This window comes from Apis laboriosa, unplaced genomic scaffold (assembly GCF_014066325.1).
Source record: "Apis laboriosa isolate Shangri-la unplaced genomic scaffold, ASM1406632v1 scaffold26_cov146, whole genome shotgun sequence".
In the NCBI taxonomy this organism is placed as follows: domain Eukaryota; kingdom Metazoa; phylum Arthropoda; class Insecta; order Hymenoptera; family Apidae; genus Apis; species Apis laboriosa.
The window spans coordinates 1,665,399-1,684,512 of NW_025222592.1; the positions used below are offsets into that span (position 1 = coordinate 1,665,399).

Below are 19,114 nucleotides of genomic sequence, written 5' to 3' on the forward strand. Positions count from 1 at the left end.
CGCGTGTATAGGGGCCCCATTGACCAGAGAGGCCTCGCTAACCCTCCCTGGCTGCTCACGGCCCCTCCAAGATACGTCTCGATTCTTTTGGCTCGGCCCTTTTGCGAACGGCATCGAACCCTCCTCCGGCACACCCTCGCCTTCGTTTCTACCCGGCCCTCCAAGGGGGCTGAAACCACCCCAATTCGTTCATTCATTCTCACCGCGTGAGAGAGGAAGAAAGTCAAAATGTGTGTGCGTTCTCGACCGTTCGATCAGAGGAAGAGGATTTTTTTTTTTTTTTTTTTTTTAGGAGGGTTTGTTTCGATGTAAATGTAATCGATATCGGGTTCTTCTTTGTTTCGAGACGTGCGATTTTATTTTAATTTTTTATTTTATTGTTATTTTTTTAATTTTTGTGTATATTTTATTTTAGTTTAGTATCGGGTATTATACTTTTAGTAAAATAAAATTCTGGTTTTATGTATTTATGTTTAATTATCTTTTTTTCTTTTTTTTTTATGTAATTCTTGTTGTTGATTAAATAAAGATATGGATTTGCAAATTTGCACGATTGCGTGCGGATATAATTAAAGCTATTGTAATATTTTATAGACAATGGTTCAATGGGTTGTATGCAACGGATGATTATGAATGATAGAATGGTTATATAAACCATTCGATCGATTGAATGAGCTAGGATTCTTGTAGTCTATTCGAAATTGTTTGATAGTGAAAGTATTACATCTGTTCTGTCACTGGATATACGACTATAATTTAACACTTTAAATAAAGTTTCTCCTCTGTTTTAACAGTTAGTCATGTTTTATGTCTGTTGAATCGACTTTCTAAGCGTAATTGATATAGTCAAGCCATAGAAATGAATCAGACTTGAATCGTGACGCGGCAGAAAAATTAATCAATCATAGAATCGTAAGGCTTCATTGAGACAAATTGGAAAAATTTACTTATTATTAAATTTATATATCACATATTTTTATAATTAAAAAGTTCGTTGATCGTTTTCTTAATAAAATATAAGCTTTTAATTTTTTATGATAAAATCAAGTCATTATTTTTTTAATCTTTAAGAAATCATAATTGTTAAAAACGTTATTAGTAATTACGAAGAATTTTTTTCGCAAATAATAATAATTATCTAAAATAATTTTTATATCTATAAAAGTAAAAAAAAAAAAAAATTCGTTCATCTTACATGCAATAGCTTAAAACAATTTTTTCTTTGCTTTATCTCGAGAGGAGATAGATTATTTCCAATTTAAACAAAATTTCCAATAAGATAATAATTTCCAATAAAAAAATCTTCATTATCGACGATCATTCGCAATCGTCAAAAAATTAAAAACAATTTCCATAATATTATGATATCCAAAGAAAAAAAAAATTGTTTTTTAATAATTACTCGTAATTAAAAAATTGAAGAAAATTAAAATTTTATAATCGGAATTAAGATTTAGTTAAGCGACATCTTCCATTTCAAGCATTAACATCAATTTTTCTTTTTCTCAACGACTCCCCTCGTATAAAAATGGTAAATTACAAGTCATATCTTATGTATTATAGTAAATTACTTATTATTTAATACACCCGAGACCCGTAATTTTATCAAGATCATAAGCCAACGAGTGACAACGTTCTTTAATTAAGACGAGGCCGAAAATTTGAAATTTCCTTATAAATATCGTACATTGTATCTCATGTTATTATTAATTAAAAATTAACGCAAGAAAGTTCTCCTTGATCCGTCTGTCTGGCCTCACTTAAAAAAGCACGAGCTGTGTAATACGTCAACGGTCGTTAATGTGTTAATATAACACATTAAATTACCATAAAAGTATCCACAACAAATTACACTGATGATTTATCTTCATCATCGTCGGCCGGCCAAATTTAGTCCCAGTTTCGAAAGTTCCCGTCCAAACCGAGAAAAACCTTTGGCCGTGGGCACTAAGAATAGTGGAAAGTTGGAAATTTCACTCTGGCCGTTCCACTTTTCTTGGAAAAGTCTCAGGGAAAATGAGATATCGATGGGTTGGTAACAGTGAAATCTTGGTTGGTTACGATGCACATCTGCCACCCTCTTCTTCTGCCACCCTCTCCTCTAAAGTAATGTACAGGGTGTGTCGATATATTCGTGGAAAACTTTTCCAAGAATCACGACAGAAGCCTAAGAAAATTGATATGATTTCTCGATACGATTTGATTCATCCACGTGATTATCAATGTATATCTTATCTATCGAATCCTAGTTTATAATTTTTATATCTTATCTATTATATCTATTGAATCCTAGTTTATCATTTTTTTTTATACGAATATTTTCCACGAAAATGAAGAAATGGAATGGAGAAAAATATTTTTCCAAACAAAAAATTGTGAAAGATCTATGCACGAATTGATTCACGAATTTAGAATTCAATCTTAATTATTTAATCCTTTTCATTTTATTACAAAATTATCCCATCTCATCAGCTTATCTCACTGATTAACAACGATTCTTACAATGATTCAATAATTAAACTTTTTGCAAAGAAAAAAGAGTAAGAAGCAACAATATGAACACCCAGTGTACAGCGATTGTGTTAGAACGAGGAGGACGATGAAAAGCGGAGAAGAACGAGGGGTTCTTCCCTCGTTCTTATTCCATTTACCACCCACAGAGGCGGATCCCAAATGTGGGACCAGGGATGAAACGTGTCCCAGGGATCCCAGCCTTCTCCTTCTCGAAACTGTATCGGCCGATTCGATTCTCCTGTTACACGCTCATCGGGCAAAAACACGAGAAAGCGAGAGCGTCGGCTTTCTTCGTGAAATTTGTTATGGTTCAATCAGCGTGACAGGTTGGTAACATTGTTTCTTTTTTTTTTTTTTTTTTTTTTTCAGTGACACGTTCTCTGATTCGAGCTCATTAACAGATTATCAAAGAAAGAAATTTGCACACGAATTTTCTTGAAACACGAGTTTTCTTTCTATATCTTGATTAGCTGAGATGATTATTTATCAATAATTATTATTTAGATGAATATTAAGAGATAATTATTTAGCAATAAAATTTGGGAAAAAATAGAGTTTTACGAGAGTAGGTATTATTCCATATCTCGTAGAAGAGAATTGGGAGTAAATTCTGTTGAACAAGATTTTTTTTTGAGATATTATATTTTGATTCGAATTTGAGGTGGTCGATGTTAATGAGAAATTTTTCTTTTCCTCTTTTTTTATCTCGTGTAATATAAGAATTTGTGCATCGATACATTGTTAAATGTATCTCATCTGGAACTTGATCGCCATTGAGGGTGAAACTCGAGGACGCAAAAAGTTCATCAGAAGTTCGATCGAATGCTACGCGTACCGATGATTAAGACCCTCTAAAAAAAAGTTCTCTTTCACAAAACTTTTCAGATTACAACCGACCGTAAAATGTACAAGGCAATAACAGTTGTATTGTATTGTAACGGAATCAAAATTTCAAAGTTTAATTTGAAAATTTGGAAGATTGAAATTAATTGAGATAGAAATTTGATAACCGAGAATTGTATCATTATTGTTCGCGATATTCCACTACATTAACGTCGTTCTATAACATCGAGCCACGTTACGTTTCTCTATGCCATTACGTTATTGTAGCATGGACTACTACGTTGCTATATTGTTTCGTATATATCACGTTGATCTAATTTAATTCCACTGCACTAAGTTGCGTTACCTTCATCGTCCAATGCCACGTTGCATAACGCTAAATTAGCTTGAACGATGTTGCACTGCGTTGCATTTTCGTGTGCCGTATTATACTACACCGTGCTCTATAATATGTACCATGTCTCTTATCCACATCCATATACAATTTTACAATTAATCCATATCCTTCGCTATATTGCTCTGTATTATGTTATCCTATCTCAATACGTTACCCTATACTACATTACGTGTCCTGTATTATATTTTCTTATACTATATTGAATAACATTGTATCAATCCATATTGTATCCTAATATAGCGCTATATTATATCATAACCTATAATACTGCACATTATCCTATATACCGTATCGTATGTTATACCTCACACTACGTGCCACTACGCCATGTTACACTCTATTACATTGCTCCGTGTTACAATTATACCGTGTACGCCGTTGTATCGCATTACATTGCATCAACCAACGTTGCACTATTTTACTATTGTGCTATGGCATGTTGTCACGTATCACGTTGCCCTATACCCTATACTATATAGGATATGCAGTATCTTCCTATCCCAAAATATCCTACTGTTACAATTTTGTTACAATTACAATGTATTCACGATTACATTACTTCGTGCTGTATATATATATATATATATATAAAACACATTTTTATGTATTCGCATCTTGCAATATCCTTATTAATACGATTCCACATAATATATAAAAATACATTCGCTCCAAGTCGAATCTGCGTAATCGTTCAATCGTTATTCATCGTTATACCTCTCTCGCGTTTAACGTTGAAGAATTCAATATATTCGAGCGAGTATACTAATTCCGTTACCGCACCACCGTGCCTATTTTCATCCATCGCCAATAACCGGTACTCGCAATCAAAGGGTTAACTATCGACGAGCTCACTCGGTCACTCGCGTAGTTAAAAGATTGGCCTCGATCTAACGAGCGGAGATTGGCCTCGATCTAACGAAAGAAAGTGTACCGCGTATACACTTATCTTCGTCGCTTCCATAAACAAATGGGGAGGGGGGAAAGAAAGGTGGCGATGATCGATTTCGAATTTTTCATTTTGGCGCCGCGGATTATCGTCGAATGTTAATTTAATCGTGGCTGTAATCGATCCATGAGCCTGTAATCGGGACGATTTATGGGGAACCAGTTTTGTCCGCCCCCCACTCCATCTCCTTAACTCGATAACTTTAACGAGAGAGCCAATTTTGGCGTAACAACGATAAGATCGATGGGAACGCACCCATGAGGATTTCTTGATCGACGAGTTGGCCGTATATAGAGATCTTGAGGCGCGAATCGAGCGACATATCGAGGAGGCAGGAAAGGATGTTTGAATCTTGAGTTTGAAGCCACTTGATTTAGGTTTAATTAAGTTGTAAAGATTATAGGTTATAAAATGTTTAAGGGTAAATAATATATAATAAATAATAAATAATATACGCTTTAATGATTAAATAATTGTATAAATTAAATAATAATTAACGTTATTTATGTGTAGAACTTAATATTTGTTTTTTGAAATTGAGATATTTAGGAGAAGAAGATTAAAGATAAATGTATCGTGTCCTAAGATTTTGATATGAAGATACGAATTTGTCAACTTTGGATGTTTAAAAATTTACTTAAAAATCTCAATGTTTTTATTGAATTATTCTCAATAAAAGATCTATAAAGAAAATATATAATACAATTTTTTCATTCGAAACTTTGCTTTTGAGCGAAATAAGCTTAAAAACAAGTTAAAAAGTATAGAATATTAGCTACAAATACAATTAAAATTGGCTACTTTCAGATTAGATATGAATGAATTATCGATATGTGCAAAAAATTTTTATTACTTGAGAAACCTTGCTTTTAATTTTTAAAAAAAATTTACTTATTTTTTTTCTTTATAGAATATATTTATAGAATATAATAGATTATATTTATAGAATATAAATCTATCGATAATTCATTCGTATCTAATCGGGAAATAGCAACAATAGAATAATTGTACTTGAAAAATTTTTCAACTTATTTTACTCCTCGCGTAGAATCACTTTACGATTCTGTCATATCATCAATTAGATGATAGATTATTAGAATTAGAAGACATTTCGTGTAAAATTTTATATTTAAATTGATTAAATATCATTGAAAAAAAATCTTAAAAATTCTAGAAAAATAAAACAGATTAATACAAATATTGCTATATTTCAAATTATCTCTTTCGAATAATCAAAGTTTAGAATAAATAGATTCAATCACATAACTCATTTCTTCTTATTTATATAATAAACGTTATGTCTTTTAATTATAAAATACGTTCGTATAAGTAGTTTTGTACATAGAACTTAATTACAATTCATCGATTACGCTACACCAATACTTACAATAATTTACAAATTTTAATTATGCAAACAAATCATAAATACGGCTATAAAACTTCCTACGTATTATTTCGTAATACGAAAATTTATCACGAGTCAAAAATATCGATAATATTGTACGTCTAAATAGAATCTCAGTTATTTTATTTTTATTTTCAACAAAAAAAAAAAAAAGAAAAAAAAATAAATTTTTTTGATCGATAAATTAAGAAAAATTTCCTCTCCTATAACCCCCGCAATTGCATCTCTTACGTTCCTATTTTCTCGGCTGTAAACAATTTTCCCTGGCGGAAAATCGAGACACAAGGAGGCAATTGTTCTCGGATTGATATCTTTCTAATCGATCGAGTGTCTAAATGCCACCTGGCCGACCTAGTAGTACAGTTAGACAAGTGGGAGTGGGTATTAACATCGTGGCTCAGGAGGATCGAGGTTAACGATAAGTCCTCCGTTCGCGGACTAATAAACGTCTGGGAAAGGGACAACCATCGAGATCGTCGAGGACGATGATATCGAAACGTTTCGAGATATATATATATGTGTGTGTAACAGTTTCGGATTTTTAGTCGCCCTTCTTCCCTCGAGAATTGAATTTTTGATAGCTTGTTTCGATAAAGACTGGATTTCACTTTCTACACTGAATGATATTTAGAGATGATATTGTTTTTGAAAGTAATTTTAATGATCGTGATGAAAAACGGAGAAATTATTCTTTATTTTAATTTTGATAAAAGGATTCTGGAATGAATTATTACTGCGTTTTATTTTTAAAAATAATATTGTATATTTTTTGTATGAAATTAATTCGAGAAAAAAAGTTATCTCTGAATTATGATGTGTTACAAGAACGTTTTCAATTTCGAAGAGTAGAAAATGAATTATATTGAAAAATTCGATTAATCTTATCAAAAGCATTACAATTGTATGAAATAGAAATTCCATCAAATTAATCTTTCACATTCTATATCATGCATATATAATTTACTTATTAACTTACTAATTTACACTTATTAATTTACTTGCAAATTTTATTAAACATTATAAAATAAAAATATTTTTGTTTCGATAAAACAGATCACGAATTTCATATGCCCACTTTTATTATATATTTTCTCGAAACAGATTTAAAGACTCAATATACGAATAATATTAACAAATACGATTTCGGATAAAAAAATGAATCTGAAATATAAATCATATAATTTTCACGCAGCATAAATGGTGAAATTGCGCAAAAAAAAATATGCATGCAACATTAATTCATCGATAAAATTCATCTGAAAATCGAAAACTGAGTCATCTGAATGATCGATTTCACGGTAAAAAGACACTCGAACGGATTCCAGATAAGAAACTTCCATCCGGAACGTGCGTGAGTGCGTGCTCGGGCGGGGATTTAAAGGGCCGATCGATCCGCGTGGAAGAATTTCAGGAGTAGAACGTACCGGTTCCACAACCTGGAAACGGCCACGAGCCGCGCAGTTTTCGTCCATGCAATAAGGGGCGACGCTTTTAATACGCGGATAGAGGCAGGAATCTCGTTGCGGTTCTGCTCCAATAGCCTGACGGCTGGTTTTCTCGCTGCGTTCGGCAACACCTACGGTTCCGATCGATTTACGACCGATGTTAACATATATAACAAACGACTCTGATACCGATCAACGTGTATAATCCTTTCAGCGGTGTGTAATTTTTTTTTTTTTTTTTTTTTTTTCTTTAGAGAGATCGGTATTTATGGAGATATTTACCTCGTTAATGATGTTTCCATGAGATTTTAAGGATATCATAAGGTCGTTAAATTATATTATATATTATCGGATATGTATATAATTAATAATTAACGAATATCGTGATTGTGTATTATACAGTAATAATGAAACAGTTGTAAATTTTAATTTGCACGATGGAGATCAAATATCAGTTTCTTTTTATTTATTATTTTTTTTTTTTTTTTATTATAAGAATTCTGAAAATTATATGCAAAATTGTATGCAATTATAAATGAAGAAGGATATTCGTTTCGTTGAAGTTGTAAAGAACGACGCCATATTGAATCTTTTGGCGGGCAATATAAACTACATAGTTTAAGTAAATTAATGATTCTGAAATGAAATATCACGCTTGGAAAAGGAATAAATGATTATTTTTTCTTATTTTTCTGTCTTTTTGTTTTGAAAAGCGTTATTAAAGATGTTCAAGATCTTTGGAGGTTAACCTTCGACTGATGACATGACGTCAGAATGACGTCAATCATCAAGAGTGAATCCCTTCAATCTTGACCGAGTATTTTGCACTACATATTAGTTATTCATGACGCAGTGTTACTAAGTATTTTATTTTATTGTCAAAATTTTGTAATCATTATTATTTATTTATTGCCTGATGTTTCCTGGAAAAGAATCTATAAGAGAAAAAGTATTTGAAATTGAAAATATAGAATAAAATATTTTCATTTGAATGTTTTGTTTTCGAGTAAATCAACTTTGAAAATTTTTTTAAATAAAAATTATTTTGCATGTAAAAAGAAACAAGAAATAATAGAACAAAATTTTATCGTTTGTATCCTTATTTTTAAGAAAATTGAAATTAAATATATATATATATGCAAAAAATCCTATGATTTATAAATTTTCAAACTTTCACTAGTTTGAAAACTAATTTTGAAATGAAGAAAAAATTTATTCTACATTTTTTCTTATCTTTATATGTAAAATAACCTTCCATTTATAATTCGTTCTTATCTAATCGAGAAGTAACCAATTTCATTTGTACTTGAAAATTTTTCGAATTTAACTTACTGAAATTTTTTTTCATTTAAAAATTAAGAGCAATATTTCTTAAAAAATTTCTGATAAATTTATTTATTTAAAATTTATTTTTATATTTGTACGCCATTTGTCGATAGTTCATTCGTAAATAACCAATTTTAATTGAAAATTTTTCGAATTCGTTTCACTCGAAAACACAATTTCAAATAAAAAATATTGTTCCATATTTTCGACTTATTTTTTCACGTCGAATAATTTTCCGTATCATCAATTATAGAAAAATCTATATACATGTATAGTTAAAAAGAAAAATGCTACAAATATACAATTATAACATAAATCTATATATCTTCAAGAAATTTTTTAAAAATTTTCATATATACCATATATTTTTCACGTTATATAAATATTATATAAACTATTATATAAAAAAAAAAAAATAAATTTTCATGATTTATCTTTATTATAATAATTGATGATCGGCATAAAAACGTAGTTTGACGTGAGAAATTATTTTAAAAAATTCCAATCTTGGATAGAAAAATATTGTTCTTCCAATGCAATTGTTAGCAAGTTGATAGAATGTAGTTCTCGAGTAGATCGAGTGTATTCGAGCTCGTTCAAAGTAATCGAATTATCCGGTATAATCGAGCAGTCAGCTCGCTCCGATGGAACATGTGTTATACGAGCAGAATTTCGATTACCCTCTAATAGGAACGTAGCACTTACTAATTTCAACGTGCTCAGAAACGTTATTGTACTTGAATTTTATTTACTCTATAGAAAAATCTGTCCACGTATCCAAAGAAACGAAAAAAAAAAAAAAAAAAAAAAAACGATGTTAAACACAGAAAACTGCATTTTAATTGTATCGAATCATAAAATGGATCTTTGATTCCGAAAATTATTATAAAAAGTCATATTCTAAATGTGTATACCAATAATTTATATATATATTCGTTTAAAACTCCATTTTCTTTTTTTATAAAAAAATTTATATCATAGTATTAATAAATTTATATATTTAATATTACTATTATAAAAATATAATTATTACTACCATATAATAACAAAATGATCGACAATGATTCAATGGCCACGCCAAAATGGTGTCGTTACATTATAAAATACGAAAATGGCGATTGCAGGAAGTGATGTTTTCTATATTCATAGTAAACGGATGTTATCCACGGAGGCAGGCGTCCCACGTGCGGCGCACCAGTCGACAAAGTAAGTACTTACTTACATACTACGTTCAACAACCGTTTATCCGTATTCAGTGCCCTGTACACGTGCTGGACGGTTTCTATGGAGAGTTGGCTCGATTAAGACGCGTTTCTACGTAGAGTATGTACATTATGCGAACACGTGGAACGATAGTCACGCGTGGTCGCATACAAGGCAAACAACCTTGCATTCAACGAACCTGTATTGATAAATTTCGACGAACGCCTCTTGATAATTTTCAATGAAATTTGTCGAGAGAATTTTTAACAGAATACCGATAGTTACCGGGCTTATTTAATATCCGGAAAAATTTTTCGATATCGAAAACTGATATCTTTTTAACCGGTATTAAAACGATTTTCTTCTTTTTTTCTTTTTTCAAATTCCCACAAATATACTTTATTTTTAATAGCATGTACGCATAGAATGGTTCGAATGAAGTTAGCTATAGGATATTTTTTCTGAAATCATTGTAGATTTCAATTATTTTCTTTTAAATTAAATAATAGGATGAAAGAATTGATTATTGTTTGAATATTGGGCTCTTAGTATGAATTCAAGTTCAAATATTTTAAATAAATTAATTCAAATAGAAATTCAATTAATAGTTTGTAAATTGATTTTCAATAGATGAAATTCTTTTAAACGGAATTGTATCTGTATATTGTTAAGTTTAATTTGATTAATTATGATTTAACGAACAAAAAAGTTGAGAGAAAATTGAAAATTGTAGAAAATAGATCAAGATTTTGATCAAAATTTCATTTTAATAATTAAGTTCTACATTGTACAATCAAATCCAATTCATGAAAAGCATCTATAATATAAGCATATATAAGGCCCTGATCTTAGTAGTAATATAATTTCATATAAAGATAAATGGATTCGATGATGGTTAATTAAAATTTTCGATAAATAAAATTCAAATAAAGTAGTATTGTTGGGCCCAATTTATGCATGTCTTGACCAACAAAGAGAGGCCATAATGTACTAAAATTTCACTTAAACTTCCGTTCCAAAAACGAAGTTGTATATTATATATATAGTCTGACTCAATACGTGTATCCATAAGGCCCCAACTTGTGATTTATTCTATAAAGAATAAAATGAATTTATTTTCATGTAAAAAACCACAATCAATAGGAATTGAGTTAATTGGTCACTTATTATTTTTATTTTCGAATGAAAATTCAGGTGGGCCCAATTTAACAAATAAAGAGAAAATAAAAGTTTATTTTGATTAATTCCAACGAGTTTACGCAATCCAATAATCATTCATCAAAAGTATTATAGTATTATAGACGTTCTACTTTATATATCATCGGGCCCAATAATTACAAAACATCTAGATAAGGCCCTGATCTATGAATATTCTCACAGATAATATACTGAAATGAATTTAGAATTCAGAATCGTTAGGAATTCATTTGATCTACTATCTACCAAAAATTTCATAAATGAAAGTAGAGACGGGCCTCATTTAGAAGGTTACCGAAATGTCTTAACAAATAAAAATTAAATGAAGCACAGTTTGAAATTTCAAACAAAACTCAAACAAATGTGAGTGCCATTGTACAAGTAAGGCCCATTTGGTCGGTGCGTTTTTAACGAATAGGGTCGGAAGGAAGGAGGGTTGAGAGAGACGTGCAGGAAGGATCGAAACGAAAGGTGTCGTCGGTCGAAAGACGATAGGATCCTCCTCGACTTGTGTGTGCAACGAAGGCTCGAAAAAAACGAGGCGAAGTGAGGTGAAGAGAGCTGACCTACTGTGGCAAGTGGCTCAGGGCCGTCGCTGTCCAAATCGTCCCCCGATTGCTCCCCTCTCTTTGTAGGCCTTCTCCTCATCCGGTACCACACGCAGTATTCAAGTCTCTCTTTCTCTCTCTCTCTTTTTCCTTTTTTTCCGTTTCAAAAGCCCTTGCGTGGCTACTGTGCGCGTTGCCCTCTATCTTTATCCATCTCCTTTTCCTCTTCACCCTTTGCCCTCGACCCTTGCTTCACGAGGATCGATAACGATTATCAGAAAAATGAATATATTCGGAGAAAAGTTTGCAAACTTTTTGAAAATGGAATGAAGTATATGTAAAAATAGCATATAATGTAAAAAAATGTTGGGATTTTATTTTGGATCATTTTTGGATCGTTCGTTTCGAATTATATATTCTATAATGATTTTCGTGGATAATTTTAAGAGATTAAAATTAAAAAAAGGAAAATATATATATATATAATATATTTGATAAAAATTTATAAAACCTTCTTATTTTCATGATTTACATTATAAATTTAATACGTAAAGAGTTTATATAAAAATTAATTCAATTTTTTTATAGGGTAATGAATACGAATGGGTGTAATTTGAAAGATCAACTGTTAATTTTTAATTTTTAAAAACAGAGACAATCAATATTTCTCATTTAATGCAAATTGTTTATAACTTAATAAAAAAAAAATCTTAACCGACATTTCTAATATAAAATTCATTTCTTTCGTTTTAGCCTTTAGAATCAATGCAATTTATTATTCTCTGCAAGAAAAAAAAAAAACAATTTTTAAGCTATTTCTTTCGAAAAATTATTTATAAGAATTATATTTTATCTTGAATGTTACAAAACTTTATGTATATCCATTCATGCTCTCCTTACTTTCACATTTTTTCAACTTTCATAAACTTCAAACTACAATATCTTTTAAACTAACGATTTCTTAAAATAATCAGTTGCATCTGTTAATTCGCATGAGCATAATTTAAAACCAGAATATGCGTTTCTCTGAAACCGTCCAATATTGCATTGAAATAAAAAAAAAAAAAAAAAAAAAAAAAAAAAACAAAACAGACATATTTCAGACATTTTATTATAGAGAGAAAGTTAGATGGACCACCCTGTACATGATATATACAAAATGGAAAAACGTTCGAGATTGCAGGCCACCGTTACGAACTTTCATGATCCGTTTCGCCCCTTTCCACGCGTTTCTTACGACTTTTTCGTGGCGTCGTGAACGCCCACCGGAGGAAAGTGAATCACGAGGCGAGCGAGTGAAAAGCAAGCAGTGAAAAGTGGCGAGTGCCCGGGTGTGGAATGGCGATTTGAAAGTTTCTGCCTTTAGCTTCTAGCGCCGATTTTCACCTCGCCAACGCGGCCAACGCGGTTGACAATCGAAAGCAGCTAAGCTGGAGTTAGCTGAAAACTGGTCTTCTTTCCAATCTTGGTCAGAGGCGAAATGATCTGCTCGATGCATTCGCATACTTGTCGGAACTTGGTGTGTGATGTAAAGCGAAACATTGTTTAAATGTAGAAAAGAATATTTTTAATCTTATAACGAATAATAATAATTTTCTTCGATCGGATATGAGTTTGCGAAATTTTAATTGGATAAATATAAAATGAGAGACACGTTGAAATTATAAATTATAAGTGAAATGGAATACGCAAATTGTTGAGATTATAAAGTAGAAATAGGTGGAAAATCTTTTCAACAGTTTTTCTGTTGAAAATGAAAGAAATTATTTTTAAGAAATAATGGTAGAATCAATAATTTAGAAATGGTAATTTTTTTCACGATAATAATAACGAATAACAATAAATTGACAATACAGGAATAAGTATGAAATTTTTCATTGATTCCAATTAAATAATATAGAAAAAATTTTATATTATTTAAAATAATAATTATTTAAAATAATATGCAAAATTGTGTAATAAAAGAAAATAAAAGAAAAATCAAAATTTACATAGTAAAAAAAAAAAAAATTAACGTTTCATTTCATATAAAAAAAAAATCACAATTTTCTTTTTCGTTCTATTCAATAATATTTTATCGTCATTTCATTGATTTTATTTATTATTTATTTTCAACAATAAATAAGTAAAATGAAAAAACGAAATCGTGAAAATAATCGAAGATATTATGTCAGCCATTTTCTGTTTCTTTATGTTCGCCTTGTACCAATCTTCCTTTTCGTTTTTTGGTTTCAGATGTCCTTTATTTGAGCTGTGCTCAGGCCTCACCTGAACAAAACGAGCTATGTCGACGAGTAAGTAACACGCCTTCTTCGTCAATACATTTTCTTTATTCGTCATTCATTTCCTTTTTATATTATTCTTTGTTGCTCGTTATAATTCGTTTTTATCCAATTTTTTATAACCAATTGATTCAATTGAACGTTATATAACGATCTAACGTGAATTAATTACACACAATTAACGAAATAATATAAAATTAGAATAAGAATAATAATAATAAATAAATAAGGAAAAAGAAGCAAAAAGTATGAAATCTATTAAAGAATAAGTGACGTAATTGTATCATTAAATAAGAAAAATATATCCTTATGCTAAAATATGTAAATCGAATTCAATACATTAGTATTAAAAAATAAGTAAATTTAACTAGTTGGTTGCGTACAAAGTATGGTATATTATCGTATCAAAGTAATTTAACGCTTATTTTGTCCGGTGTTTCCGGTGAATTAAGGCTTCCATTCTTAACTCTCTAATTCGTTGAGTCAGATCTTTCTGATATTGTCAAGGAAAACATTCAATGATTTATTAATTAGAATTTATCAAGTTGTTAAAATTCATACTTGTTATAAATTACAGAGAAATTGTGATTAAAGCTTACCAAAAGTTTAAAAAAAGTTTAATAAAAAATTAAAAAAGTTAAAAAATAAATTATAAAGTTAAAAATATTTTAATTTTATAAAAAAATTTGTTATAAATTCAGAGATGCACATCAAGTGTACATAAAGCAATATTTAAAATAGTAAAATATAAAATACGAAATTCAATTTTATTGTTTATTATTTATATGTGCCTATAGATATTCAATATCAGATATTTTTCAAGTATATTAAAAAGAATTTCAATCGCTATAAAATCAAATAATAACCAACATTAAAATTATTTCACATATAAAGTATGAAAGAATAGAGTTAGAATCACTAACATATTCCATAAAATTCAAAAATTAATAAAAAATCTTAAAATATATATATATATACTATTATCGAAAATTTGGCATTATTAACACGTTCTATAAAAACCAAAAATTAAAAAGAAAATTCAAATCTAAAATTCTGCTACCACAGAAATTTTTTCTTTCTTTCTTTACGAATATTATGCGATTAAAAGCAAAGATATAAATTGACAAAAGCGATTCCAAAATTTTGGCATAATGAAAGTCACAAAATACTCATAAAATTTGATTTATTTTTCACCAAAAGGAAATTGCCTCTCGACTCTATCGCGGTACCACGACTTGCGTGTGCTCCTGATTCGAGCACTTCATCATGGCCAGTTTGCTTTGGAATCGATTCGTGTACACGTAAATCGTTCCTTGCGCCGTTTGTAATAACTCGATAATTAGTAAACGTGACCGAGCCAAAGTGATCCGCGAAACCTGTTTTCCTGTTTACTCGGTTTGATTAACAAGCCTCTTCTGGCCTTCGCGATAGTTACTGCATAGGAATCTTATAAATTCCTCTCCAACTCGGTGCCGATTCGGTGTCTTCAACTTCTTCAATCGGGCTCCTCTCGTTTATATTTATTAGTAATCTCGCCAACGAAACTTGATATTAAAACATCTTACAAGTAATTTCATGCTGAAATTATTTATAACGAGCATTTAATAAATAGTAAATAGATACGTGTAAATATTAGAATATTTGAAATGTAAAAAATTTAAAATTCTTATTTCATTTGTTATTCAACTTAATTCAAAAATATAATACCTTATATATATAATATTTTTTGAATAATTATTACGAAAAGAAAGGAGAATCCTAGATTATTTATATTACAAAAGATGATCGCGTCTCAAAAAATTTTCTGCAAAACGTTGTCTAATCTGAATATAATGAATTATTATGATTAAAGTGATGCTTTGAAAATAAATTGTTATATATAATTATTAGATTGAAAATTTTTATGCATTTATGAGAAATTTAAATATATAAAAATCCGCAAAATATATGTAGTATATATCTAAAGTAAAATATATTCGGTATGAATGATGAATTAAATTTTTATCTTTTATTTTTATTATTGCAAGAATGAAAATATGAAATTTGAAATATCCGTATTTTTATAGTAAAGTTATATGAAAAGTTTAAATACGGATATTTAATGAATACTAAAAGTAAGCCAAAGAGTTAAAAATGAATTAAATATTTTAATTAATTTTAACTTTGCTTTTCAATCAACAACATTATATCGAATATAATGAATTAATGATGATACTTTAATTAATACCATTTTCAAAGTTACAAAGGTTAAGATTTTCATTAATATATAATAATCACGTGGTGCTAGTGTCGCGACTATAGGTCATCGTGACACTAGCGCCACGTGACTATTAATTACATACATCTATTATACTTATATAATTGTTTATTTGTGCATTCCTTCAATTATTTATTACTTTTTTATTTCTTCTTTTTAAATTCGATACAAATATCAATTTCTGTTATTATAATTAAAATTATTTATTTCTACTGTAAATAATATACTATTAAAATTAAAAATTTTTATTTCATCTGTTATTCAACTTATAATTCAAAAATATAATATCTTATATATAATATTTTTTGAATAATTATTACGAAAAGAAAGGAGAGTCCTAGATTATTTATATCACAAAAAGATGATCATGTCTCAAAAGAAGATTGAAACATTCTGCTCTATAAGATCTATCAATTATCACCAGAAATTTCGCAATCGAGGACGAAGAAGCATCAGTCGTGCCATCATCGTGTAGCCATTGTGAATATGCGAAAATGACATCACTTGTCCTCGGTTACATAAAGATATCGTTGTTAATATCGATGATCCTTACGCCTTTATTACATGAGCGTCGCCTGCAACTCGTTTTTCATTGTCCAACTATATCGCTTCTCGTTCGCATCATTTTTTTTTTTCTTTCCTTCACCGTTGTCACAAATAGTTATAAAGTGGAGGAAAAAAAAAATAATAATCATAATCATAATTGTGTAATTTCTTTTTTTATTTATTTATTTATTCCTATTTATCTTTTTAGTTTCTTTTTAGTGCAATTGATTTCTTAGGATTTCTTCAAAGATTTAACAGGATCGTGATCTGTTTCAACGCGAATGGAAAGTTTCTTAGAAAGTTCCTCTATCTTGGATCGTTTTATCGTGAAACCTAGCACGGTGTCGAAACTGGCCTAATATGGGATGGCAAAGTTTTGAGCGACTATCGATAATTTCCATATAGAAGATCGTTGGGAAATGGATTACGAGAAGTTTTTTGTTTCGTTCATTGGTTCTTCGAATTTAAAGCATCTTTGATCGATTTAGTAATAACTTTTTGTATCTCTATTAAGGATTTTTTGACGAATAAAAATTTGTTATAATTGTTTTAATTTGTTATAATGTTTTGTTTTATTATCAAATTTATTACTGTTGTGCAATTAATTTCATATTTATAGTGATAAATTGTAATTTGAAAATCTGTAAAATTGTATCGATAATATTTTAAATTAATTTTCTATAAGAAATTATATAAATATTAAGAAGTATACTTTGAAATCTGCAATACATATCATAAATTAAAGAAATATTTCATCAAAAGTTAATAAAATAAAATTAAAATGAATAAACTAGATTTAATATTTAATAATTTAAAATTATAAAATTAAAAAGAAATCTCTTCTATATCATTTTATTTGACGATAATTGTTATTTCAGTTGAATTTAATGTATGAAATCGAGCTATTTTCATTTCCAGTTACGTTGTAGCGGAACGATTTAGTTAGCGAACTTGTCACTTGCAGCACTTCTATACTCCAGCTAAATCCATCTCATACACTTCCGGTTTAATCTATCTAAACTCAACAAGGCTCTTTCAGATACCGCTATATTGTTCCATATAAACGTTTGAAATTATCTTAAAATATATAATTAATTCTTAAAATATTAAAAATATAAATAAGAATTATTAAAAAATTAAAGTGAAGAATTTTTATGATTATTCATTTATTTAAAATTAAAATTTTTTTATTTTGTTATTGGAATATTTATTGTCTTAGGATTTGATTTATATACCAAGTTTTCAATTTCATTATCTTCTTTTGCACAATTAAGCAAATTGTCATTATTAAAAGTAATAAGTAAAACGAACAATATTTTACAAGTAAATATTACAAATCATAAGTCACAATTTACAATTTGTTAATTACATTATCAATAATGTAAAATCGAAAAACATTCTTTTTTCAAATTTCTCAAAAAATTATTGGGATTGTAAATAAAATAATAAAGGAAATTTTTAACACATTAACGTATTAAATCCTAGTTATTAATTAATTAAAATATCAAAATATTAATTCTCTCTTTAAAACTGTTATATATATAATATATAAATATAATATATAAATATATCTATAAATATAAAAATATAAATATATAATATATATAATATCTATAAATCTATATAATATCTCTATCTATTCTTACGTTCATATTTAATAAAATTAATAAAATTTACATTCTTTTCCAATATCAATATCAATGCTAAAACTTAATTTCCTCAACTTCAACATATCATAAAATAGCTCTTATCGAATCCTTTTCCAATTGAAATTTGAAACGATATTATCGATCAATTAAAATATCAAAATTTCATTTTCTCCAAAAAATTGTCGTTAAATTTCCACATCGAATCGTACGTGCATCGATTATCACCCGTTCTATAGTACGCGTTTCGTCGAGAACAAATTATTGTATTATAGATACCGCAGAGAAACGAAAGGCAGCGCCACTTCCGGGATTGCGCAAGAACGCGGTTGAATCGAACGGGAAAGCGCACAATGGGCGAGAGAAGGCGTAGGTAAACGCGACCATCGAAATGGTTATTTTCGACGTTTGAGGTCGTCTAGGACGCGTAAAACGAGCGTTCGAGGACATCCTTCTTGCATACACCACCTCTCACTGGTCCACTCTAACGCCAAGCCCACGGGACGTGTAACCCCGCACGACCTCCGTGGTTTCCTGTTCGATCGACGGAGCCGATCCT

At 29.3% G+C, this 19,114-nt stretch overlaps 1 protein-coding gene across 2 annotated transcripts in view; it reads left to right on the forward strand.

Moving 5' to 3' along the window:
- LOC122713890 (protein roadkill) overlaps positions 1-19,114 on the forward strand; it is a 189,152-nt gene that overhangs the window by 89,278 nt on the left and 80,760 nt on the right. For both annotated transcript variants that reach the window (XM_043934712.1, XM_043934714.1), the window contains one exon: positions 14,060-14,118. The gene's annotated coding sequence lies outside the window, so the exon portion shown is untranslated. The remainder of the gene's footprint in view (positions 1-14,059; positions 14,119-19,114) is intronic.